This window comes from Zonotrichia leucophrys, chromosome 3 (genome assembly GCF_028769735.1).
Source record: "Zonotrichia leucophrys gambelii isolate GWCS_2022_RI chromosome 3, RI_Zleu_2.0, whole genome shotgun sequence".
NCBI lineage: Eukaryota > Metazoa > Chordata > Aves > Passeriformes > Passerellidae > Zonotrichia > Zonotrichia leucophrys.
The window spans coordinates 97,534,135-97,560,933 of record NC_088172.1 but is presented as its reverse complement, the minus strand read 5'-3'; the positions used below and the strand labels follow the sequence as shown (position 1 = coordinate 97,560,933).

Here is a 26,799-nt window from a genome sequence, read left to right as displayed (position 1 = left end):
CTTCAGGATCAATCCCTTGCACTGATCAATCAGGAATACCAAGATTTAGGCCTGAATTCCCTGAGCAGCAATAAAATTCGATTACTTTGATTCAACACAGACTTAGATTCCTACCAGCGCTCTGGTTTGTTGTATTTGTATTTCCTAGACGTAGCCTGGTGAACAAAGAAGCCAGGTTAACAGATGGGAAGGAATAAAATGGAAGATCTTGGATCCATTTCTGCTAAATTGACAAGCACATTTCTGTATACTAGGTATTATATGTATCACACAGTGCCAAGTAATGAAGTGATTGGCTCCCTGAGATACCTAATGAAGCTACCCAGAGAAATTAAACATGTTGTCTTTGAATGCCCCAGAAGGGGAAATAAAGAGAGGTAAATTCATAAGCTTATTCATAACCACCAGTCTTATTCATAACCATCTATTTCACAGCTTACAGACAAAAAACCTCAGAGTTTTACAGTCTTAGTCAGTTCTTTTGATAGGTAATAAGTCAGCTTCAGCAGTTAGGTAAAGCAGTTAATTCATAAAGCCACAAGTTCCCCTAACATGAACACATTGCAGCTGTTTTATATTCAGGGTTTGTGTAATGCTATCAATTCTCTTCCACTTTGTTTCTTCTCCTTGCTCCCTCAGAAGAATAAACTAACTCCAAAGTAAAAAAAGAAAGAAATCACTCCTTAACTACCTTGAGAAATATGTTGGCGTGACTGTGAAAGCCAAGTAAGACTGAGAGATAAAAGGTCTTGAGGTATAAAAATTGCCACAGTTACTGAAAAAACCCAGAGATTTTCATCAGAAGCATCTGAGGAAATAAAATTCCATGAAATCTCATGGTATCACATAAAACAATCTGCTATAATAAGTATAAAAACTTTTTCTAAATGAAAACAGAAAATTTCTGATAAACAAATGACAAATATTTGCAGGGAAATGAAAACTCCTGTGCATGAACAGGAATGGGACCCAGGGCAGTACCTCCTATTCCCTTAGGAATCACAGAACATTTGAGAGAAATGACAAATTCTGATGAATGATAAATGTATGAATGAAAGAGCCTGGAAATCAACAAGACAGATCATGAACTACATAGCATTAAGATTTCTTTATATCTCATCTTCCTGCAAAAAACACATGCACAATCAAGAATTCAGCAGATTCTCAATAATACTCATTTTGTTACACATTTGCAACCATGCTGATTTTTCTTTCAGGAATCACTTGCACAAGCAGCAACCACTTTCTCAAACGCAGAATTAACAACTGTTAGCAATAACATCATTTTGCTTTTAACAAGTACAATATGAAATCCATATTATTTTTGCATTTTCTAAAACTCAAGCTACTGGCAGTCTTTGAACCTCACCCTCCAAAGTTTCTCCAAGGTAAAAAAGTGAAGATATTGGCCAGGGCACCTCAGGAAACAAAACCAGCTGGTTTTCATCATGATCTTGAGAATGGCTGCATTAAGAGATTAGTCAGGCCTAAGAAACAACCTTCTTTATTTTAACTCAGTTTGGAAGCAGATACACCTCACAAGAGCAGAAGAAATCAATATTAGTCCAAACCACAATGAGCCTTCACATTCAGAACTTCAGCTGCAAGTGGGGTCAAAAAGAGCAGAGAAAGAGTATTTGAATAGTACAGTGATCCATGAACTCAATTCAAGGCAGTAAATAACATCTGTGCCTGCGTGAGCTATAATACTTTATAAAACAATAACAAATGACTACACTTGTGATTGATAGCAAAGTTTTCTATCATACCACAGGCAAAACTGTTGCCAATGGAATCTTTTCTCCTAGGGAAAGGAGCTTTTGTGATCATTCCTTCCTGCATTAACTTTCAACTTGCTAACTTCAGAGGCAGAGATTAAAGGTATTGAATGTTTGTATTGTATTTAAATTATATGTCTGGCAACAAATCAAGTTGGTGTGGATTGCAGAGACCTGGTTAACACTTTGCCATTCTTACAAAGCAGCAATCTGCTAGGGCACAGAGACCTCTGTCCCAGACAGCAGCCAGCTGGGAAAATTAACAAAAATTAAAAAATTAAAAACAGAAACAAATAAAAAGAAGGAAACATGTAAAAGTGGCATTTGAAGACACAGAAGGAAATATGCATTTTGACATCTGGGTATAAGAACATATTTACATCAATGCACATCTGCACAGAAACTCCAGAGAAAAAACCATGAGCCTTTCACACCACAAAGAATAAGAATTGTTTTCACTCTTGCAGTAATGCATGGACATGGTACTGAGGTTTTACTGAAGATAAATGTTTGGTATATTACTCTTGGTCTTGCCCATTAAAGGCATGAAATGCAGTCAGTAAAAAAAAAAAAAAAAAAAAACTGGTGACCCTCTCGTGCTATATAAAGCACAAAATACCCTCCTGTTCCCTCTTTTTTTGTGACACAATAAAACTGGAAAAATACTATTCTTCATGCTTGAGGGATCTTCCCCTCAAGTGAAGAGTAGAACAGGTTCAAACAATTTAGCCAAGATCATTACTAAAAGTTTTGTCGCCTAATCAAGACCCAGATTTTACAAAATTTTGACTGAGTTTTCATATAGAGTATAATGAGAATGAATCCATTTCAAGTCTGGCTGTCTAAATTCAATCCAAGCTTTGTGACTATAGAAGCAAAAGGAAAAACCCCAAATATTCTCTACCATTTCTTCTCCTTCCTTCCTCTCAGAAAACATGCATTTCATATTAACTGTTACACCTTGATTTTACCACTCTCTTGCACACAACAAACTGTTGACTGGACAGCTTGAAATGTTTATAGAACAAGCTGACTGGATATATATATATATATATATAAGCCCTGAAACATTTGAAAATTAAAAGCATACACAACACCAACATCCCTGACGTGTGTATGAGTCCAGAATACATAATGAGAATAAACTCCAGGTGCTACTATGCAGGAGGGTGTAAGAGATAAAACTAATTCAGATAAAATTGCTGAGAAGGTTAAAGTATCACAAGTATCTAAGATGTTTTAGCTCCTAAGATAACTGTTTTTTCTTCAATTTCTGGCAGTACTACAGATAGTATTTCCTGTGCAAAAATGCAAAATCAGTGCTGCAGGAGCAGCACCACATGTGAGTACTGTGCACACTTGAAGGTAAGAAACTGAGTAAGAAAATGTATCAATTTAGGGTAGTAACAGACTGCACAGAACAAATTAGCTACTGCAATTGGCAATGCTATATAAATATTATCAAAATGCCTCACTTGGCATTGTCAGTCCACGCTCTCACAGGGGCAATGGACTGCTGGTGATCCTGGTACCCTACAGACAGCACAGGCAGCAGGTCTGACTGATCACTCTTTACTCAGGTCTTAAACTCCAAAACAAAGCTGCATCATCTCTCATTATGAAGTTTTAGAAACATTTCACATTTCTATCAGAGGAAATTATTCGCATTTCTTTTAAAAGCCATTGCCACATTTGAAAAACATGCCAATACACAACTATTGTTATTGATAATTAGACATGCAACTCAAGCTACATGTGGTCAGAACAGCTACTCCTCTTCAAACAATCCAAACCCTTGTAGTAATAGTAATTAACAAGAAAACAACAATTACAGATTTATGTGCTACCTTAAACATGAATACTGACATAATATAAACAATTCTGTGCAAGTTGTTGTTTTAATTAGTCCTTGTGCACTTTGTGTGAAAATGAACATTCCAGTGACTTACTGTTTAAACACTGAATTTAGAAATTTATATTGCAGAAGTGATAAAAATCAAACAATTAACTGAGACTCATACCCAGTCTGTAATTTCTAGCTCTTATCTCTACTGGGGTACGTATTTTTTTATATACACATGCATATATATGAATAATTAATTCTGAGATAAACATTCCATAAGCTGTCATTTGTGTCTTACAGATTTACTGTCTTACAGATTGACTTACTCCTCTGAGAGTTTGATTTTACTCTACTCATCCATTTCATATAACTATTTCATGCAAAACTTTTAAACTATTTAAGCACTTGTGCTGCAAGTATAATATCCCATGTTGCAAAACTCATTCAAAATTTTTTTGAAGAAACCAACTTTTCCTCATGTATTTTTCAATTCTATCAAGGTAAAAATTCCATTATTTTCAAAGCACTCATTATTGACTGATGCTTTATGTTAGGCTGCACTTCAACAGCTGCATCATGGCTGGTTTTGTAAGGAAGAAGAGTTACAACCTGAAACCACATGTCCTGGCTTGTTTGCTCCAGCCTTGTGATTTCTTTTCTTGTTTTGAAATCAAGAATCCTAAATTCCAATATACTTTTGAAGCAGCTTGTTGCTTTTAATGATCATAACCATTCTGAAGCTAAGCTGAATGGTGCCTTCAGGGCATCGTTATTAAGGGAGAAGAAATTCACTGACGCAGACACCAGCACACGCTGCCTCTCAGGCTCTATTTTTATAGACCATTAGAAATCTGCCATGTTTTGTCACATTCCACACTTCAGGGCTTTGCCAGTGCCTACCCTACGTGGGATTCCTCTGTCAAATCTTATGAATACTTTGCTGAGTCTTCAGGGGTTTTGACAAAATTCAATTCCAACTGCAGCACCTTCTCTGCCCACCCCCAGAAAAACTCCCACTGCCTTCAACCTTCCTTGTACCTGTCTGTAAAAACTCTTAGGAAACTTTGAGTCAAAGCAAAGTGATTCTTCAAAGAGAACAGCAAGTCACAGGCACCTGTAATAACTTTGGCATGATGCTCATTATAAAGCTCAAGCAATTTGGGTAAGGAAAGTCTTGCTCCCTTCAGAGACCAGTACTGTGCCCACATGGGCATGGAGTGGATTCCCTCAGAGTTCTCAGGAGAAGCTGGAAACCATGAAAGTGTTTCACTGCATCCCATGGAATATCCCTGCCTCAAACAATTTTGGAGGAGCTGCCTTTCCTTTATCTTGGTATTGTAACTTCTTCACTGCTATGAATCACCCTTTCTCTCCCCCAGTGTTTTTGTTCCATAGGATTTGCTGGAACTTCTCTTTGGCACCAAGCAGTACCAGCTGCTTTTATGCACAAACAATGACTACTTTTCTATTCCCATTAAGGTACAAATCAAACATTTTCATAACAAATATGATCCAGTCACCAATACTTTTTCTTCACTCACCCTTCGCTTTTTCTTTCAAGAAATAAAAACACTCACTAGTGAGAGGAATAGCAGATTTGTCTTTACAAACAAGCTCTGGGTCTGCTGGTAGACAGAACTAGCACTGGGAGATAAAAGAAACAATGGGAAAGATTCCACTGACTGATGAATGGCAAAAGATATTTGCTTTTACAAGTAAACCTTAGATTTGCTGATAAATGAAATTAGACATTGAAAGATGAAAGAAACAAAGGGGAAGAAAAACCCCTAAATTCCATAAGAATTAAAAATTAAGAGGGAGGGTTATACCTTAGAGAGAAATCTTTGATATCGGGAGTATTGGGTAGTCTGTACCTCTCCAGTACCTCAGCCAGTGGGGACAGAGAGAAGGGAAATGTGGCCAGGAAATTGGGATAAAAAGGGAGGCTGTGTCCTCCAAAAATTTGAGAGATCCCAGAAGAATGTCCCATGGCCTATTTGAATAAAGTAAAAGGACTCCTCTGTCTCCTTTTTGGACATAAACCTCTGGTGTCTGTGGATTAATTTTCCTAATATAGTATTCCTTAGACAAAGTTTAAACATCAGATATCCGGGATGTTCCTCCTCCTTCCTCATGCGAATTCTATCTGAAAAAAAGCTCAGCAAAGCAAACTATTACCATGATTCCCTGGGTGGTAGCAGCACCACTGAGGGCATAAGAATGCACAAAAAAGGGAGGTTACACCAAAAAGTACATCATATTTGGACATCTAAGTGCCACAATCACCACTGAAAAGCTCCAGAAGCTCCTGATTACAGCTTCTGCCTGTGCCAACCCAGGAAAATCCTTTACTAACTTTTACACCATAACAAGACACTTAAGAAGAGAACTTGGTTTCACTATATCTGAAAAAACAAAATACACTAACAAACTGGAGTTCATCCTATGAAAATTACCACAACTACATAAAATGTCATTTAAAGTACCAAAATGCAAACTGAGGTTAACAAATTCCTATTTCACATCCAGTACCAAATCCCATGTAAACTGGTGATGGGCACATACGTGTGGCAAAGTGCTTCCAACAATAACAACACTCAAGATCTGACTCATTTTGTGCCTGAGTTCTGTTTTTTGCTTTGCTTTTGCTTTGTGTTTGGCAGCTGTTGCAAACAAGTAAAAGTAGGTTAGAGAGAAGGAGCAGGGAAAAAAACTATTCCTATGTACTTTGAATAGTTACAATAATGCCTAATGGTGGATTATTTATTTAAAGACTGCACAAGCTCATTTATCAGATTTTCTTACAAGACCACAAGCATGGCCATGACAAGGTATGGGAAGGGTTTTACAACGTCTGGCCTGCCAATGCACAAACACCACTGGTAGAAAAAATTCAGCAACTGCAGCAAGGGGAAGCAGAGACAAGGACTCCTGTCCCCTTTCTCCATCATCCTGAATTTCTCACCACCACCATCCCCACTCCAAATCCCTGAACGAGCCAGAGAGCACGGCCATCCAGCACTGAAGAGCTGTGCTCAGAAAAAAGGTAATTCAGCAGGAGAAAAGTGCTCCCTGCAGCTTCTCATTCCTTTGGATAATCTCTTCCAGTTCCAGAATTTGGAGGTTTTCAGATCTTTTAACACATGTTGCTTACACTTAATGCAATATACAGTGAGCATATGGTAGGAGAGAAAAAGAGAAAAATAAAAACCACACCAAAACCCTCAGTTCTTTTGTAATATTGCAGGAAAATTTAAGTTACAAGGACAATTTATTAATCTTATTTGAGTTTGCAAGCCCCTGCATTTGTTTAACAGAGATTACTGAAAACTTAGAGATGATTTTTTTTTTTCCTGTCTTATAACTGAGAGCTGCAATTTAATCCTAAGAATTGCAGTTGAGAGTTACAGGTGGATTTTAGATTTTAATAAACTGGAAATAGCAATTAAGTCAGGGCTGTCAATTACTATCATATATACATCTGGGCAAACCACTATATGCAGAGCAACCAAACTCAATTGGTACCAGCTGAAGGTGAAGGATGGAAGTAAATCCGTAGAAGAAACACAAGATCCTGTTTTTTCTATGTTGTAACCTTTCCAGACAATATATTTCCATTTTCCATCAAAAAGCGGTTTTGTTTCTTATTTGGAAAAACAAAAAAAAGGTAAACATTACTTAAACCGCTCTAAGTGCTTCCTGCTCTGAACATTTACTCACTCAAGTTTTGGGTTATAAAAGCAAAGATACAAGTTTTTTGTTGCCTTTCCAGAAGTCATTGCAACCTGATCTTTCATTCTCTAAACACATTAGAGACTCACATTACTGCTCTACTGCTTTTATCCCTTTTAAAAATTTACATGCAAAAAACTGTCCTGAATTATTTCATTTGCATGGTAGCACTAGGCATGAAGCATTTTAATGGAAAGGATTTTTACACAGCCATTCACAGCACCAATATACATGAGCTAAGTTAAGTCAATGGCAAAAAGATGTGTTAAGAGCACTCACCAGAAATTATTACTGCAGGGGTTTCTGAGTGAAACTACTGCCCATTGCAAAAGAGTGACTCAATAGCAACTTTCATTTAAGAGGGAAGATAAGTTAAAATATCAGAACATATTTCTGAGCAGGAAGAAAGAGAGGGATATGCCTGATAACAGATGTGTCATAAATTCAAGTTACTGGGAGCTAAATGAAAAAATAATTTTAACCACCTCTATGCAGTGTTTATAAGCCAAAACTTGTAAAATTCAGTGCGTGACATTACATTACAAAAATAAAATTCACTGAAATGCAAATCTTGCAAAAGTGAAGTCAGTTACTTCTTCCAAAGTGTACAGCACAGCTCTCAATACCAAGTAAAAGTCCCAGAAGACAGACAGGTACTCTCCTGTCAGCACTGATCATCCTCTTCAAGGAGCTGCAATAACAGCAACTCTTGGAATGCAAGGATGACAAATTACAGGGAAGACTTGCCCATAAGCTAAATTAAAGGAGTTTTGACTACTCCCCTACCTGTGCATATGCACTGCTTTGCTCATGTGTGTCTGCTGAGCCTGAGCCAGGCCAAGCTGGATGGGGCTCTGAGCACTTGCTCTAGAGGAAGGTGTCCCTGTCCATGGCAGGGGATGGGAACGAGATGGTCTTGAGGGGCCCTCACAACCCAAACCATTCATGATTCTATGATTTATCACTTTTGGATCAAAACAAACTCCTACTGTGTCCCCAGGGAAAAGACAACAGCAAAGAAGCATCAATCATCCCCTTACTTCACTATCTTTTTATCTGATCATGAAAAAAAATAAAACCAAACCAACAAAAAAGACAAATTCTGGTGAAAAAAACCAATTATCAACCTAAGTCTGAAGAGAGATTAAGTGTAGTTATCTTTTGAAGTGTTAGATAATGATTGGAACTATAATGAGTTCCCAAGTAAGGCTGCATGTCACAAATTCCACATTAATTCAAACACAGATTCTTAGGGGGAAAAAACAAATCATACTACCTTGTTAGCACACATTGTTCAGCCAGAGTTCAAAGTGAGAGAATGGAATTTGGTTTTTGCTGTCACAGAGGAGTAGTTTATAATTCCATAGTTAATAGCTGAAAGTATTTTCACCTAGCAATAAACCCAACATTTACTACAGTCATAAGACTGAGATTACAACATTTACTACCATGGTAGAATGCAAATTACAAAGGGCTTTTGATGGCTGTGGAGAGGAGGAGTTTCAGCACTCGTGCAAGAAGAGAAGGTCACCGGCTGCTTCCCGATGCTGCCACACCCACCCCACCGGCTCAGGGAGCACCAAAGGAGGAGCTGCACAGCCCGGCAGCTCTGCACACCACAGGCCAAGGAGCACACCAGAAGGGCCACATACAATTACAGCAGATCGCAGCTCTGTGTGCATTCACTCCCTCTAGCAAGGTAAGGGAAACACACATTAGGCTGCAATGACAGCCAAGAATTTGGTGAAAGATTTGAGTGCTGCAAATGATGCTGTTCTCCTGACAGCAAACAAGTCGTAATTTTGACCTGCAACTTGACACAGCCACCAAAACCAAACAGATGGTAGACTACAAATTAACATCTGGAATTCAGTCCCAGGAAAACAGATGCATTGGAGGCATTTTTGCAACAATATGGCAACAGCAACATTAGTTCTAATCACATGAAATACCAGGTAGCATTTGAAGAGTATCTGTCATTTATATTCTTCTGACTCCCCAAAAGAGTGGGGAGAAAAAAAGCAAACAAATTATGCTGTTGGTAAAGCAAGCCTTCTTCAGCTATTAAAAAGACAATTATAATGGCCAACTTGTTGTCATCATGCTACTCTCCTACTACTTAAGAAAATGTCTGTAAAGGTTCTTCCTCTCTGCTTAACAGTTTACTTAATTCAAGAAGTAATACAATGAGCTGAAAAATTTAAACCTAAAACACTTGCACAAAATATGACAAAGGAAGCCATTTTTGCTTTTTGGTATTAATTGGTCAACATTTGGAAGAAACCCACTGATGGTCAAGTTATGAATCCACAAATTTGGTGATTCTTCCTCCTGCGTAACATATTCTATGATATTTTAAGTAAAATTAGCTGCTCAATTAATTCTTTTATTTAAAAGGAAATAAAGAAAGATGTTGTTTTACAGCATTGAGGGTATTTTTACTTCCTGCTTAAAGAAGGGTAACAGAAAAGATTACAAAATCATTAAGCCTAAGCCAAGCTACAAAATAAAAAAGACTTACGTCAGTTTATGTGGTTGAGGCCTACTCTGATCCCTCTGTACCTGCTTAGGGAAGACAAGTCTACCTGGTTTACCTGGCTGCTTGGAGAATATGTTGAGAAGGTGTCTCAGTTCAAAGGCTGCCCATGTTCCTGAACAAGAAGCCACTTAGCTTGACATAGGTAGAAACACCCATTGAACTCCAGTCCAGCCAACTGGAAGGAGCAGTCTGACACAGACAGCTATTGCAAGGAAAAATGTCAAAGATGCTACTTTAAATGTGTTATGACCATGACAAATGTCTAAATTAGACATTTTTCCTGGGGTAAATACTTCCCATCTCTGTCTATAGAAAATGGAGAAATACCAGTTACTCCAAAGGAACCTACCTCAGCTGTGGGGCACTGCAACAAATCAAAGGTGACTCCAATGTTGGTGAGGGGGAGAGAATGATGCATCTGACTCCATGGATATCAGAAGGCCAATTAATTACTTTATTATAATATACATCTAAAACTCAACCTGCCAAACACTCAACCCTGCACAGAACTCTCACACTCTGCTCTGAATCTCTCGTGACTGTCACCCAACAGTCCTAACACACACACACCTGGCCCTGACAGGCCAAGGAAACAAAACCCCATCACTTTGGTTGAACAATCTCCATGTTGCATTCTACTTTGGCACAACACAGGCACAGCAAATGATAAGAATTGTTTTCCCCTTCTCTGAGGTTCAGAGAACATGAATCTCAGAAATCCTTGGGAAGAATTGTGCCTTGCTTTTCTCTGTGAAGAGAAATGTGGCAACAGGGCACCTCTTTAAGAAAGGCTGGATCACCTTCTGAGGTGCTGTTCCTCCACTGCCTGTGGAAGCAGCAGAGGGCCAAACTGGACAGTGGAAAGGGAGGCAAATTCATCCACAGACAGGAAAAAATTACACAAGATATACATTCCTACAAAAACATCATGCCTTTGACTCACTGAAATAAAAGAGAAAATGAAAATGTGGAATTGAGAAGGGTTTCTTTCCCACACAGAAAACTGAAATTCAGCTACTCTGTGTTTAAGATAGCAAGGTTTTTCCTCAGAAGTCAGAGTTAATCCCTGTCCAGGGATGAGGGCTGGGAACTAAATGATCTTTAGGGTCCTGTTTAACCCAAATCATTCTGTGATTCCCAAGGGGAGGCTGGTAAGTGTGGACAAAGCAGACAAGAAGCTACAGGCTCTCACTCTGCTACTAACAATCCAAACACTCCCCAATGACTTGCTGAACTGCAACATTATGCAATTACATGGGTATATTAAATCTGAGAACTACAAGCCCAGAGCATCTTGTAGGAGAAAAAAAATCAATCTGGCTGTTACTTGGTTAGTTATGGCATGGTATAATTAGCCCAGCTCATTAAACCTAAGACAATGAATACAGAGCATCTTGTATAAACTTTATTGACAATTCTACATATATAATTTGCATCTTGCTGAAATGAGCAATAACTGCATCAATTTGCTTTTTGAAAGAATAAGCTTCATATTGCTTAATGCTAAAAGAAATTAGATTTCCGCAGAAATTTAAGCTTCTAGTCATTATTTCCTGAAACAGAAGTCATACTAAAAATGGGCTCTTACATATTTGCCTAGGATAAAACTATCCTGAAGAATCAAGTAAACATCATCAATTTATTTTCTTCTCTAAATCTTCATATCAACATTCACTCTCTACCTGCCCCCATCAGTTTTGCTAATTTCCCCCTTAGCCATTTCACCTCATCATACACCTACCACCACCCCAACACTGTCTGTGGAGGATTCTTCCCCTCACTCACATCTCCTCAAAACCAGCTACTCCTTACAAAGAGAAAAAGTAGTAAAAATTACTCTCTGCTGTCATCACACTACTCCCCTACGACTTAAAAATTTTTCTATAAACGTTCCTCCTCTCTGCTATTTAAAATATACTTACAAGAAAGGAGCTGCCTACTACTGCAGCTCTGTGAGGAGCAGATTTCTAAGCACCTCCCCCTCACCTACATTTTCCATTTTTAAATATACTACTCCTCTGACACTGAACAGAATGAGCTAAAGAGAGTGGTAAGTAACTGCCTGAAGTCCCATGCCACTTCAGTGTAAGTGAGAAGGCCTGGGTTTACTACCAAGATTACTTGTATGGAAGAAGCCTCCCTTTGCTAGAGATGATTTACTGAATGATGGCCATAATTTTTTCCAGAAACTGCAGCAAAGAAGGTCCTGGTTATTGAGGGACATCAGTCTCAGATTTCCAGGGTGGGGAGTTCAACCAGTGATATAAAGTGTTCCCAAAAGAAATGTGAAGTAACTAATATGACTTCTGAAAAACAAATGAAACCAGCAGCCTTCAGAAAAGTGGTTAGAGTTGCAAATGGGAATTGTTAGTTTATTACAAATAAATTGCATCTTAGACGTTAACAGTTTGTGTGTCCTATCAGGCATAAAATTTCAATCCTGCTTTATTTGTCTCCCAGTTATATGAATTGTTTACAATATTCACTGATTACAGTTATATTAGAAAATAATAAACAAGGAGTAGGAAAAACAAGTCCATTATTTAAATCTAATGTTTAATTTTGCTTTGCATTGATACTCAGCAATATCAATTGGGTACAAATAGGTTTTGTGCATGCAATTTAAATAGCAACAAAGAAATTTGATCAACAACAGGAAATGCATGAAAGAATGGAAGAATGAAGGGACTACATTAAAAGTCATAAAGCATTTCTAAAAGCTTCATTAGATTTAGAAATGTATCAAAAACCTACATCTTCTGGAAAAATTTATAAAATTACACAACTGAAATTAGAAAGCATGAGATTTCCTGTAACAGGGGAGACGAATGGAATCTGAAACTTCCCTTTACAGTTCCAAAGGCGGCCCTTATGGAAGCGCACAGCTGTGCCCAAGTGAAAGAGATAGGCAGCTCAACATCTTGTATCAGTAACAGATGGCTTAAGGCAGGTACAAAGAGATTTACTTCCCATGTGATCCATTAAAATCTCCAGATACATTTAAAGCTCACGCTGTGGAATTACAGTAATGGAACTGTCCTGGGACCTCAGAGCTCCACCACAAGTGTCTTTTGTTAAGCAAGCTGCAAAGGCTTGAATTTCCATTTAATATCAGTTTTCTACAAAAATATAGATAGCCTATCTAAAACATATGGACAAACATGTGGTTTAACATAAAGCTTTTGGGGATTTTTTTTTTAACCCTTTAAACATATCTCCAAACATTTCACTTGTCCCAACATTGGGACAGGACTTCAGGAAAGCATTTCCTACTACTCTTTGGGTTTGGGCACTGCCATTCAGAAGTTCTTATATGGATTCTCCTAAAACATGAAACATTTGGAAATAAACTCACTTTGGCATTCAAATTTAAGAAACAACAACTAGACCATCTAAGACTGATAATACTGCTTTTTTTAAATAACACTGATTTTTTAAAGTATTTCCATATGGATAGAAAATGCAGATAACTTGTCCTATAATTCCTACAGTGTACTGTAAAAGCAAAAGCTTGCTAAGATATTGAAAAGCAGTCTTTATCTCAATCTTACCTCTGAACAGAGAAAACAAGGATTGAAAAGTGGAACATGAGAGTGAGATTAGCTGTATTTAGGCCAAGCTGACCAATCCAAAATAATATGAGTGTGTGATACATATAAATGTAATAATACATAAAACCTCTCCAAATCTCAGGACTGCCTTGTGCTGACATGTAAGCAAACATCTAAGGGAATATTGTTTCACTTCCATGCAAGCTTTCCCTAAATGCTCTTCCCAGATGTTAACCTTCCTCATGAGTCACCGAAGAAACTTCCATTAAAACTTAACATCTGGAAAAAATTAAATTGGAGACGAGTAGTTAAGATGCTACATTAATTAAACTATCTGTTGATTATAAACCTATCCCATAAATTCCTTCAGCACTGCCCTGTTTCAAGACTCATTTAAGGACCTGGCAACTCAGGAGAAGCCTGGCAAGTTGCCTGACAAGGGACACTGCTCCCGTTTACAATGCACAAAATTTCTCCTGCTGTTGTGCTTTATGAAGACCTGGCTTGTGAGCATCTCATGTGCTGAACCCAGACAGAGCTCAATTCTGCAACAGGTTATTTGATGAAGGAATCTAAATCTTGCACTAAAAATGCCTTCCTTCACAGCACTTCCTTGCAAATTTCATTCCATGAAGCAGTTTTGATTCCATTACTATTACACACTTCAAAATTATAAATGTGTGCTGAAAAATCTTGGATTCAGGGCAGAAAATGCAAATGCTCTCAGGCTTCCTGGCTGCTTTAGAGGCACAAGCTGTGCAAAGACAGGCTATCCCTCATCTTGGAGCTGGTGCAGGCAGCGTGTTGCATTTGCTTTCACATTAGAGAGTTCAGCTGCTGAGACTCTTTTCCACAGGAGAAAGCTCCAAAATCTTCCCTATCATCCACCTGAAATTTCTGCTCTCACACATTTATTCCAATTTCCAAACGATCATTTCTCCTTGCAGAAATGCGTGGATGTGCACTCTGCCTTCATTACCCCCACAGAACACCTCCACCCTCCTCCTCTCACCCAGGGGATGCTTCTCCAGGCTGTCACCCAGACAACTGCATATTTTAGCAATATAAATACCACAATGATTTCCAAACACTTGCAATTCAAAACACAGGTATTTCTAAAGAATTTTGTTACTTGCATCAAGCAGCTAAGAAACAAAGAGGTAAACAGAACCTGACAGAGGGAAATCTGTCACTGCCAAGGCAATGGGGAACCTCACCCTGAGGCTCACTACTGATGCAGCCCACCAGGTGTGACTCTCAGCTTCCAGCTTGCTGACACACACCTGCAAGCCACAGTTCTGCTGTTACCAGCTAAGCAAATATTAGTTAACAAAAGCTTTCCAAAAGCCCAGTAGGAAATTTCAAGGAGAATAAAGGAGAGCCTTTAGTTTAATTTTAATCAAGTTAAAACATTAAAGCACCAAGCAGCTACAAGAAAAATTAATGTCATTTAAAAAGACCAAGCTCTACCTCTACTCTCATCTCTCTTCATTACGCTGCAATCTCAAACCTAAATTCAGTCTTAGAGGAATTTTATCCTTTGTATTTACACTGCAAAGCAATGCTGGCTCTTGAAAAACTTATCATTTGTGCAGCAAGGAAAAGAGACCAAGGAAAAAACTCCAGATATATGAATGAGAAAAATCCTGGTCTGTATAGGCCTCAAACAAGCTCAATAAAATACTGTTATGTTTGAAATGCCAACAGATGCTTTTTTTTAGTGTATTAGGATAAAATCATAGAATCGCAGAATGACTTGGATTGGAAGGGATCATTCCAATCCCCTGCCATGGGCAGGCACACATTCTCCAGGACCAGGTTGCTCCAAGCCCTGTCCAACCTGTCCTTGAACAGTGCCAGGGATCCACAGCTTCTCTGGGCAACCTGTGCCAGTGCCTCGCCACCCTCACAGGGAAGGACTTGCAAATACATAACGTAAACACGGCCTCTGACAGTTGGCATCCATTCCCCCCTCACTACTCTTGTAGGCTCCCTTCAGCCACTGCAAAGCTGCATTACATCACCCCAAAGCTTCTCTTTTCCAGGCTGAACAATCCCAATTCTTTCATCTTTTCCTGCTAGGAGAGAAGCTCCATCTCTCATTAATTTGGTGGCTCCTCCTTCACCAGCAACTCCAAACCCTTGGCAGGGCTGCTCCCAGTCCCTTTATCCCAGATTGATACTAGGGGCTGCCTGACATAGGTGCCAGTAACAACATAACAACATCCATGCTTCACATGAATAACCCTTTTTTTTTTTGCTCCCCTTGCATGGATTTTGATATCTTTATAAAAGTGGAAAAAATAACAACGTAGGAAAAAGCAAGTGTTCCTGTTAACTGGAAGCTATGAGGCTTTTAAGGAGGCTCACAAAAGAAAAACAAAGATGCCCATATGGCCAAAAGCACAGAGAACACCAGAAGAACAGATTCGGCGTAACTCAAATCCCACATGTCTGGATTCAGATAATGTTCAATGCTTAAAAAGGCTGGAGATTAAAAAAAAATTACAGGGAATTAAAAGCAATTTAAAAGAGTCTGATAGAAAGATTCAAGAAGCTTACAATATTTTTTCAATTCAATAATGAGGGTAATGAATAAAAATGCATGCCATTTGTTTTCTTGCCTGCCATCTTCATTAGCCATCCAAGGGAAATTATTTATGAATATTCAAATGTCTTATTTCTACATATGGCATAACTGAATACATGCTTGAATTTGTTGATAACTTTTCCTTCTCAAGGAAAACAATGTATTCAAAATATCTGGCAATGATATTTCAAAGACTAGTTGAGCATTCCTGTTCTGAGTCAAGGAAAAATAATAATTTTCATAGAAAGAACAGGAAATATTTCTGTCAATTTTAACAGTGCCATAACTAACACCATACCCTGTGCTATCTTTCTGTTACCATACACTGTAGATCCATCTTAATATCCTACTTAACTCCTGCATTACAGTTCTAAGAGAATGATCTTGCCTTGCCACAGAAATTTTGAAAAGTAAATTGTTGTAACATATTGCTTTAAAGATGGCTTAAAATTATTCAGACATTTCTGTTGTTTTCTTCCAAAAGCATTGAGAAGGCTGAATTTGAAAATACATGACTAAGAGAAGCCCAAGCACATAAACTCACAAGTCTTTTTCTCATTTGGAAATACAAATTCCTAATTAAGTCACATGAAACTTTCAAGAAAATAAAAAGTCTTCAGTATTATCATTCCACAAAAATATCTCTGGTTTCACCAAACTGCATTGATTAGACAGAAAACAAATTCTGAGCAGTCTCTCTCCAGAATAAGTAACCAAACCCAGCCCCCTGCTTTTCCTAAGAAGAGGCTGAAAGACAAGGGAAGCTGAGGTTTAAATCTCATTTTTCCTTTGTTTTATGCAGCAGCCAGCAGTGAAAGGGAAGCAGAAAGCTGCCCCAGCACAAGGTAAATTTTGAACAACTTCAGTGGATGCTTTTGTGACTTGTCTGTCTCATTAACTTCTTCCCTACAAAGGATTTCTGCTTCCAAAGCCCTGGCTACCTGTCGTACTTCCAGAGAAATCCCATTAATTATGACATTCAACAACACCAAGGAATCATTCCAAGGAATTCTGCTGAGCTAAAGCTCCCACCACCAAAAGAGACTTATTAGGGACTTCATGAAAACCAGCAATACTACTTCCGATTTTTATTTTTTTAATGAAGTGATTGAAAGAAAAAAAGAAAAGTGAGAAAGTTAAAGCACACAAATTAATTTATACCTGAATAGTTACAATCCTCTCCTTTACTCTTGCTCTTCTTTCCCCCCATGATGAACGTTGGATACCTAAAAATGGGTGTGACATCTGTCCTGAAGATTGGCACAGGATTGATCAAAAACACAATGCAGCCTGACATGGACACCCAAAGAAGTCTGCAAGGCTGGGAAAACAGGGGACTTAAGGAGGCAGGAGGTGCACTGAGCAAACTTGTTTTCCCAAGGGGTAAGTTAAGCTGCAGAGGTAAGAAAGAAATAATGCTCCATAAAAAACATGTCTCTTAAAAAAATAGATTAGGCTTGCATTTTCTCAGGTGTCCTTATTACCATAACTGCATCTCTCCAGGTAATGGCTCTAATACCATTCAACCGTTTATTGTATGGTTTAAACTGGAGAAATAGCAGCAAACCCATTTCTCCTGCTGCAAGAATGTACATCCCAGTTCTGTGTGTATGTCCATTGTCAGGGAGGCAGGAGCAGCTGTGATCCCATACATCCTGTCACAGCAAACAATTCATCCATCAGATACCATCTGACTGATCTTAGCAAAAACAGAAATATGAAGGAAATCCTTGAGCTGGCAGTGCTGCTGTGCAAAGCCCAACACCAAAATAAGCCCTAAAATAACACTTGCTGGCAGCTGAAACCAAATGAAGGTTGGACTAAATGATTTTAGGTTGAACTAGATGATCCCAAAGGTCTTTCCCAACCTAGTTCATTCTGTGATTCCCTGAATCTCATGGCTTCTCATGGCAAAACCAGAAAAAGTTCCATTTACAAACACATCAGAACACAAGTACTACAACCAGATGGACATAAAGGTGGAAAAACCTCAGTCTAAACTCCCCTTAGAGCTCACTCTGCCACTCCCAAGTCCAAATTTCACCACTTAACAGAAAGCAAATGTTGAGAAAGATGTTAAATCAAAGTCCATCAAAAACCTGCAAGAACCACTTTCTCAGCTACACTCACTTCAAAGCTTCCTAAATAACACTTAACACTTCTTCCCTGTGCAAAGCAACAAACATTGAGAATTAGCAGCAAAGCCCTAAATTTGAACCTTTATAATATTTATTGAACTCATGTGGTAAACCTACTTTCATTTAAATTTTTTAAATACCATAAAGTGACAAGTACCAACTCCATCCTTAAGCTCACGTAAGAGTTTGCAGAACAGTAGTCTGAAGAACAAAATCCATGTGAATGGGGGAGGGAGGATGAGATCAAACCTAAAACCCACTAAGCTTTTTTCTTTTTTTTTAATGTAGTCTCTAAAATGGTATTTCAGCTCTCACCATCATTAGAACAATGCTGGTAGGAAGTGTAGTGTCAGTACATTAGTAGCTAAGGTTACATATTTAAAGAGTTATTGGTTTAATTCAACCACTTGTTTGCTATGTGCTTCTTACTGGTGGTTTATGTATTCTAATTATTTCACAGACTTCCTGTGAAAAGATCTGTACTTTTTAATAATGTTCTGTCATATTCTCAGTTATCAAAACACAGAAAACCATTTAGGTTTTGAACAAATAGAGCATAAAACACAGATAAAGGTAATGCAAGAGGTTACTGTGCAGCACAAACACCCTACTGGCAATAGCCAAACAAACATTGCTCAGGTGGTTGAAATCATTCCCTCTTTTCTCCCTTCCAATTGTTTTTCTTTCTTAAATCATCAAGATAATGCCATACTTCTGCCCTTATGTTCAGTTTTTTCCTGAAGCACCCAAGACTAGTTTCTTCAGACTTGTGCTTTCATAATCTGTTCTTGAAAATGACAAAAGCTTATATAATGAAAAGATTAAACCAAAAATAAAGTTACATAACTATAAAGATCCAGACAGAACAGCTAAAGGGTGTAATATTAATAGCCAAAATCAGACCTCAGCTTAGTGTTCCAATAGTAACTGTTCAGGTTATAAAAATATATTCTAACTTCTGAGAAAAACAAGCACTGATGTAGACTACTTCAAAATGTTATTGAAAGTATGTTAGTTCCTGTTGATGTTGAGTTTTCTGATATGGAATGGTAAAGTTAAATCCATGTACAACACCCATGGAAGTAAACCCATGAATTTGCAAGAACACTGGTTTCCTACAGAGAGCCCATATGGAAGGGCAGCTTTGGCAAGTACCAGTTCAGGCACAAGCAGGTATTTGTGAAAGCCAACTCAAGGTAAATGGTGAACCTACACTGCTATCAATACTTCCCAACACTCTATTGGTGAGGTTTCATAGAGCATTCATTCATCATTTCATATATGAATAATAAAGAAGATTATTGAACTGTGGAGGAAAGCCACAAGCCAAAAAGGTGGACACCAGGTTCGTCACTGTAAGATGTATAGATTGTACATTCACATAGAGCGTGACTATGCAAGATAAACTTTTTAAAAAGCATTTTGCCTCTACCTTGATCCATAATGCATCCAAATACCTTTTTCAAAAGAATTGAGGGTTGCATACAGATTCTTTTCAACTCCTAACACAAGGCAGAAATATATAGAGGGACTTGCTGCAGGTTCCCCATAGTTAAACTAGCTACATACTTAAAATCCAAATGCTAGACCTACAATAAGCACACAAAATATAAAGATCTTCAAGCACAAAATCAGGAATCAAGAGATCTATCAAAATAGTTACAAATAAAGTCCTAAATTCCCAGAGATTATGGTGCACAAGACATTCACAGATGCAGAGCGAGGGGAACCACCTGGCAATTAGGAGAGCACAAACAAGACATAAAGCTAAGTTTAATTCCATGTTGTATCCAGGAATACTTCAAGTCTCACAGAAATAAGTCCCTGCTTTTCCCACATCCTTCCCAAAGCCACCCTCCTCCCTCCCCACTGCTTGCCTCAGGGAGGCTGTGACCCTATTCCATGAGTACCAGAGTCACAGCTGGAAAGCTGCATGGGCATTCGCAGAGCATTTTGCAAGGGTGCGTGTACCAGCCAATCCCCAGCACGGGAGCAGCTTCCTGTCAGTATGCAAAACGCATACCTGGCGAGGAAGGTCTAAATGTCTTTTAAAAATTTAAAAACCAAAAAAGTATCCCAGCAGCATTTCTTCCAAGGTGGTGACTGGCACTACTGTAAAATGTCTAAGTTAGAGAAGCTTCACATATTAACAAAGAAAGATTAAGGAGGTGACTTTTTCAGGCAGTGAAGTAATTTAATCACTAAATTAATTTTCCTGTAAGCACAGCACTGTGTGTAGGTACAAGGAAGGTACTTTCAACACTGCTCAGTAAAGACCTTTGCAACACCTTTTGCAGGTAACCAGATAAAGTTTCTCTCACACAACAGAACAACTTAACTTTGGGAAAATCTTCACTCTGTTTTCTGAAGATACCCAGTGCTGCAGCCCAGAGTAACCAAGCAGTAAATTCTCAGTGCTTTTATCTCTCGAGAGGCTCTGCAGCACACAGAGGAGGACAAAGGTGGGGGTGTGATTACTGACCGTTCCTCATGGAAACAAGCAAAGGGGATCTGTGTTCAGCTCGGGCCACACAGCAAACATAACTCAAGGTAACTTTTGTTCCTGCAGGAGTCCAAAAGGTGGCACAGGCAGATCTCATCCACCATCAGCAACTTGGACTATTGAGAAAGAGGAAGTTTCTGATGCACAACAAAAGCATCTGCCCCTAACCTTTATTAAAAGTCAATGGGATTTTGGCTCCTGATTCTCATTACTTCTTTTGAAAGTCTCCCCTTTTGTCCTGCCACTGCAGACCACAGATGAAAGCAAGAGCTTTTCTGTTTTCCTGACACAGGCAGCAGCCCCTTCAGTTACGGCTGACCAGGAAAAGCGAGAGTTTCACTCCTGCCTGGCCTTGGGGTTTCCAGTTTGCATGGTATTGATTAGGCAATAGGTAATAACCAAATTATAGCAGAGCCAGCAGGTCCAATCAATCTCTTCTCAGATATAAACATGACCCCTCTCACCAGCTGCAACCTGGAAGCTTTGGAGGCCTTTCATGGTACAGCAGTAGATACTTATTTGTTTAAGCACTGGTATGAAACATGAAGAGTACATTTACTCTTTACCAGTAGTAAGCAAAAAATGCCACTGTATTTTTCTGTGAAATAAAGAACATCAGAAATACTCAATACTTATAGGCAATGACTCTGTGATAAAAACCACTACAGATGTGTACATACTATCACTCAAATTATCTCCAGATGTACAAGTACTGAAAGCTCATTAATTTTACTGACTAAACAAGACATGTAACTGAAACACTACAGTTACTGTTCTGGCACTGTTTGAAGACCTGTCTCCTTTGTAATCATAGTTTAATCCTAAAATTCAAACAAAAAAATTACAAAACCATGCAGTTTCTGCTTCAAAAGTCCTTTATTTCCTACCTGGCACTAGTAGCCCTCAAAAACAACCTTTAAATAAGCCCAAAACAAACAAGAAAGGTTTTACAAGCTTTAGTACCTTCATAAACAGACAGTCACATTCATTTTAATTGTTCCATGATAAACAATGAAGACCTATTTTAGAAAAGGAGATTTAGTAGCTTTTTCCACCAAATTTCTGTGTTAAAACAGGATTAAATAACCAGTGGGCAGCAGAAAGCAATCCCCATAAGCATACTGAAAAACAAGTCATCCAGGACAGTGTAACAAGCTAATCCATTACTTCTTTCATTTGTTTGCTTGTTCAGGGACTTGTGGATTTTAGTGATTAACATAAGGTTTCTGGGTATCATTAGCAACTCAAGCGACAAGTGCAGTTTGCCATGGTGTAGTTTTGAAAGCAAATTCGAAAAAATCTGGTAATCCACTGTGAACTGCACAAGAAAATGCCCCAGACTTCTGTGTGCACAGAAACAACAAAACACTTTCCTCTATGGATTCTGTACTTCATTCAAATGCTGTGGGAAGAAACGTGTGCGTGTGTGGCTGCACATTTCCATTTTAGTGGGTATTGTTTATTAATGCACTCAACAGCAAAACCCAACAGGTATCACATTCCAACCATTCAATTACAGCCACTTGACTATTCCTGTTTCTAGGAATAGACTGCACCACTTCACGTCACTGCCTTGGTCAGCTTCAACTACTGAAGTGCATAAATATAAATAAAAATATATGTGCCACTCCATGGCATCCCAAATAGCTTCACAGTGCTGAAATAATTGAACTGCCACTCATTACAAGGCAAATGAGTAAGGATTTAGAGAAGGTGGACTTGGCTTACAGCAAGGGAAAAATGGCTCCAGATATCAGTGCTAATGGAAAAAATAAATGCAGAAGCATTTCCTCCATATTTTATGAAAATTTAAACTTATTCCTGCTGACAGGGGCAGTTAGTAGAAATGACCCTGAGAAACACCTACTCCATGATGCTATTAAGAAGAAGAAATGTCTTACCACACAAGACAAATAGTCTGTCTAACCAGGATTTTCTCCCTGATGGCAGCAACAGAGGATGGTTTTTAGGGAGAACATGTCAGCCTGCAAAATGCACAGTCCCTTCCCCTTGCATTCCCCCTGCATCCACAACTAACAAGGATGTTAGAGCATATGTATATGTCCAGTCCTTTTGCTATGCATTTATGACCTGCTGACTACAAATCTGCCTAATCACTTTTACCAAAAGAGAAGTTTAACTCTGCAGTTGGGTGTGTTTTGAAAGGCTGCTCCCATGGGGAGTGGGACAGCCAAAACAGAGGAGTTCAGTAAAGAAACTGGTCAAGGAATTTTACAGCAACAGCAGCAAACAACATAAAATCCTTTTTGCTTTAATGAAGTTGACATTTAGTGGTTGCTTCTCAGTGCAGAGCTCAAGTTCCCTGCATCCATGAACACAGAACAGCACAATATGATTGACAAGTGCCTTCTTCAGCCAACAGACATGGAGGAACTGCCATGGCTGAATAGCTCTCAGGAGAGTAACATCTAAAGACAGCATCCAGTCTAACATGCTTATTATGTATCTTTTTCTTGTTGTTAATAAATAGTTTCAAGAGTCTTTCGCCCAAAAATGAAGCCCAGCAATTGTGCTTTCTTGATTTTCTAAAAGCATTCAGCCTAAGTCTATTTTTCCTTTTAAAAGAAAGGGTTCATTAAGTTTTTAACATTACACATTGATCACTCCAGTCATCTCCATGGAAGTTTATTAAACTGACATTCTGGTCAGACAGGTTGTTTGAGACAACAAATTGCTAAACCCCAGCTTAGAGAGCACCTGCTCGAAGTACAAGTTATTCCAATCCCACAGGGTTGGTTAGTGGCTCTTTGGATTGCCACTCCAGCCAGGTTAAATAGACCTCCTCTGTGCAGCTGCCTTTGAGAGCTTGTTGTGAAGAGCTACAGAGAGAAGAATTTGCCATAAGGGAAAAGTCTACAACACCAAAAACTCAAAGGAAAGGAAACAGTATTATTTTATAATTGCATTTAAACATGACTGATGAAATTATACACAGACAGTAGAGATGTAAAGACTCAAAGCAAGGCCTACAACACAACCAGTTTGATCTCACACATTTACAATTTTCATAGATGAAAAATGTCTTGGTAACATAGGTGCTATAAAACAACCTCTTTGCAGCCTGCAATATCCAACAAGCTTTTTTACTTGCTTCAATTTAAGTCAACACCTTTAATGAAATATCAGGGTCAAGGCACCCGAAACCACAGAAAGTCAATGGACATCCAATCCCAACTCATACTTTCAAGCTCATCTCCACAATTCTAATTATACTCACCCACGAAGGATATCAGTAGTAAAACACATATATACACACATGGTACACCTAGCAGTACTACTTCAAAGCTGTTCCCTAGAATAAACTTTAAGTTAATTTTTTTTTTTTAATTGCAAGGGCAAACTATTCATCATCCCGGCTGGAACTTAGGGTCAAGTCTGACATAAATTTCATGGTAAGCAGAGCTTAGTGAAACTTTTAGATAAAGTTTATTTAGCAGTAATGATATATAAAACTGGCATCAGCCTTTTTACTTCATGTCTTGTCAGATCTTTTTTTCCTCCCAACATACAAACAGATTTCACTAAATTTAATAAGAAAACTTAAAATTAGTTTTGAATGTTGTCAACACTTTGCGGTTGTTTTTGGAGGGCAAACAGTTGAACTAATGAGCAATGCAAAGTAATTTATTTCTAGAAATGCAAAACCACCACTTCCACTCAGCAGTCTAGCCCAGCACCACACCTGAGCCCTACTACGATTTAAAATAAAAAGCCAACAGTGCCTTAGTTTTACAACTCATCCATAAGAAAAGCACAGAGGAACGGCCTGCCTGGCTGTGTTTTTTAACACGTGTGCCTGCACATATGCACAGGTGCGTAAGCGAAGCAGTTTCCAAATCTGTGTCAGGCAGCCAGAACTGAGTATGTAAAACATCAAAACACATTTGCAAACTTTCCTCCTACAAACTGCAAAAATGCAAGATGGCAGAAATTCAGTTTTAACATGCCAAGATCAAACCTTGAGAAATACACCTAACACGACATCACAAGAACAAAACAACAATCTTCAATTCCATTCCTTTAAATAATTTCTGATTTTTAGGAACATATGGATAGTGTCTCCTTGCTACAAATAGTGTAATTCCTTATACAGAGTCTTACAAAAACCTACTACTGACCAGAATTATAAACTCCTTCCTCAAAATGCCCTGAGAATATTTTGATTTCACCTGAATATTTTGATGTCAGTGTTTATTGGAAATATTACTAATGACCAACAACTCCTCATTCAATAGAATTTCAGATCCATTGTATCTAGCACAAGACATTTGAAAAATTTTGAGTTACAGAATCATGGAATGGTTTGCATTTAAAAGGACCCTAATGATAATTTATTTCCAACTCCTTGTTGTGGGCACGGACACTTTCCACTACATCACATTGCTCAGAATCCCAACCAGCCTGGCCTTGAACAATTCCAGGGATGGGGCAGCCACAATTTCTCTGGGCACCCTCACAGCAAAGAACTTTCTCCTAATATCTAATATAAACCTACTCTCTTCTAGTTTGAATCCATTCCTCCTTGTCCTGTCACTACATGCTCTTGAAAAAGTAGGCTTCCTGTGGATATTCAAATATTTTAGGAAATCCAATATTCTTTCAAATGCAAAGTCTGATAGAACTCATAAATGTTCTCCTTAGTCTTGAAGGGCTATTTTAAGTATACAGAATATACAGAAACAAAGCAGCTCTTCTGAATCAGAAAGAGTTAAAGCGGCTTCCTGAGGAAGTTTCTTCTATAAGAATTCCTCCTCACAAGTGAAATTAAATCACAAAGGAGAAGGAAGACGGACAAAAAGACTCAAAACTCCATATTGTGGCCAGGATATACTATTTGACATGCTAAAATAGACATGCACAAAGGGAAACACACACACAAGAACTAGAAGGTTCTTGGAGCTTTTTTTTGTTATGAGACAGCTGCAAACACATAGCTGCTAGCGTTACTGACTGCGAAAAAGATTCATTTATTTCAAGTAGCAGCTAAGCAACCTTTGACCACTGTAAGACCTGACAACTTTAATTAGTTTTAGCTTAAAACGGAACTAAACTCGGCTTTGGCGTCTCTCCAAATAATTTTATCCCAGACTGCTCTCTGTTCCTACTGGAGCATTGCAGTATAATTACTTTAATCTCTTCATAGGCATGTTCCATTTGCTAGCTTTCCAAGGAAATTTACAGCCTTAACATACAGCTCGAAAATAATAAAAAAAATATTTCTCTTATTAGTGAAACAAAAATTAACAAGAAGCCTTCATCTTTCACTAGCCTGTAAAGAGAAATTTTATTTTTCAGAAGTTGCCATGCCAAACCTATGCTCATCACATTCAATTAAAGACACTGGACACAACAGCTCTGTGTAGCATATGCACAGTGAAGCTGCTAGACCTGTTTGTATGGTTGGGGTTTAGTTTTCTTCAGGTTTAGCTTGTATCATTCTAGACAAGAAAATGACTATCTGGCACAAATTCCAGACATACTACCAGCCATAACTATTTCCAGATTAAATAATGTTATCGTGTTGCTATAAAACACTAACAGCACTTACGGATTCAGCTGCTCTGATCTGGCCACCTGACCCACAAGCTCAACATAGAAAATAGGTGGCCAACCCATTTCTGCATAAAGTCAAAGTTGTCAGAGAGAACAGCAAAGGGGGCCCTTCAGCAGAATATTTTTCCCTAACTGTCCTAATCCACACTTGTGTTTTCCGAGAGTTCTCTGTTGAATTGCACAAGATGGTCCGCCTGCTGTACAGAACAAGTCATGAGATGGATCCTGGCGCATGGAATGGCACACAGAGATGTGAGGGAAATGAAAGAGGGGCTTTGACTGCAGCCTGAAGCTCATAACTGTGGGTAATCCTGCTGTGTATCGGGTGCTCAGGTGGAATCTGCACTGGCATTCATTTTCCTTCCAGCCGAGTTTTAAGTAACAAGTTGCAAAATGTGCAGGTAGAAAAACGTACACAAAATGGGACTTTTCCTTAACAGGCTTTCATTTTGGAAAATCCAACTTGAAAAAGACAAATTTAAATGGAACACAGGTTAACCTCATACTTCAGATGGAAGGCAACTGTCCCTTGCTTCTGTACAAGTCTCAAC

At 38.5% G+C, this 26,799-nt stretch overlaps 1 protein-coding gene across 6 annotated transcripts in view; it reads right to left on the bottom strand.

Annotated features, from left to right (window-relative positions):
- Positions 1–26,799, bottom strand: part of MACROD2 (mono-ADP ribosylhydrolase 2) — an 856,447-nt gene that overhangs the window by 789,496 nt on the left and 40,152 nt on the right. The window lies entirely within an intron of this gene.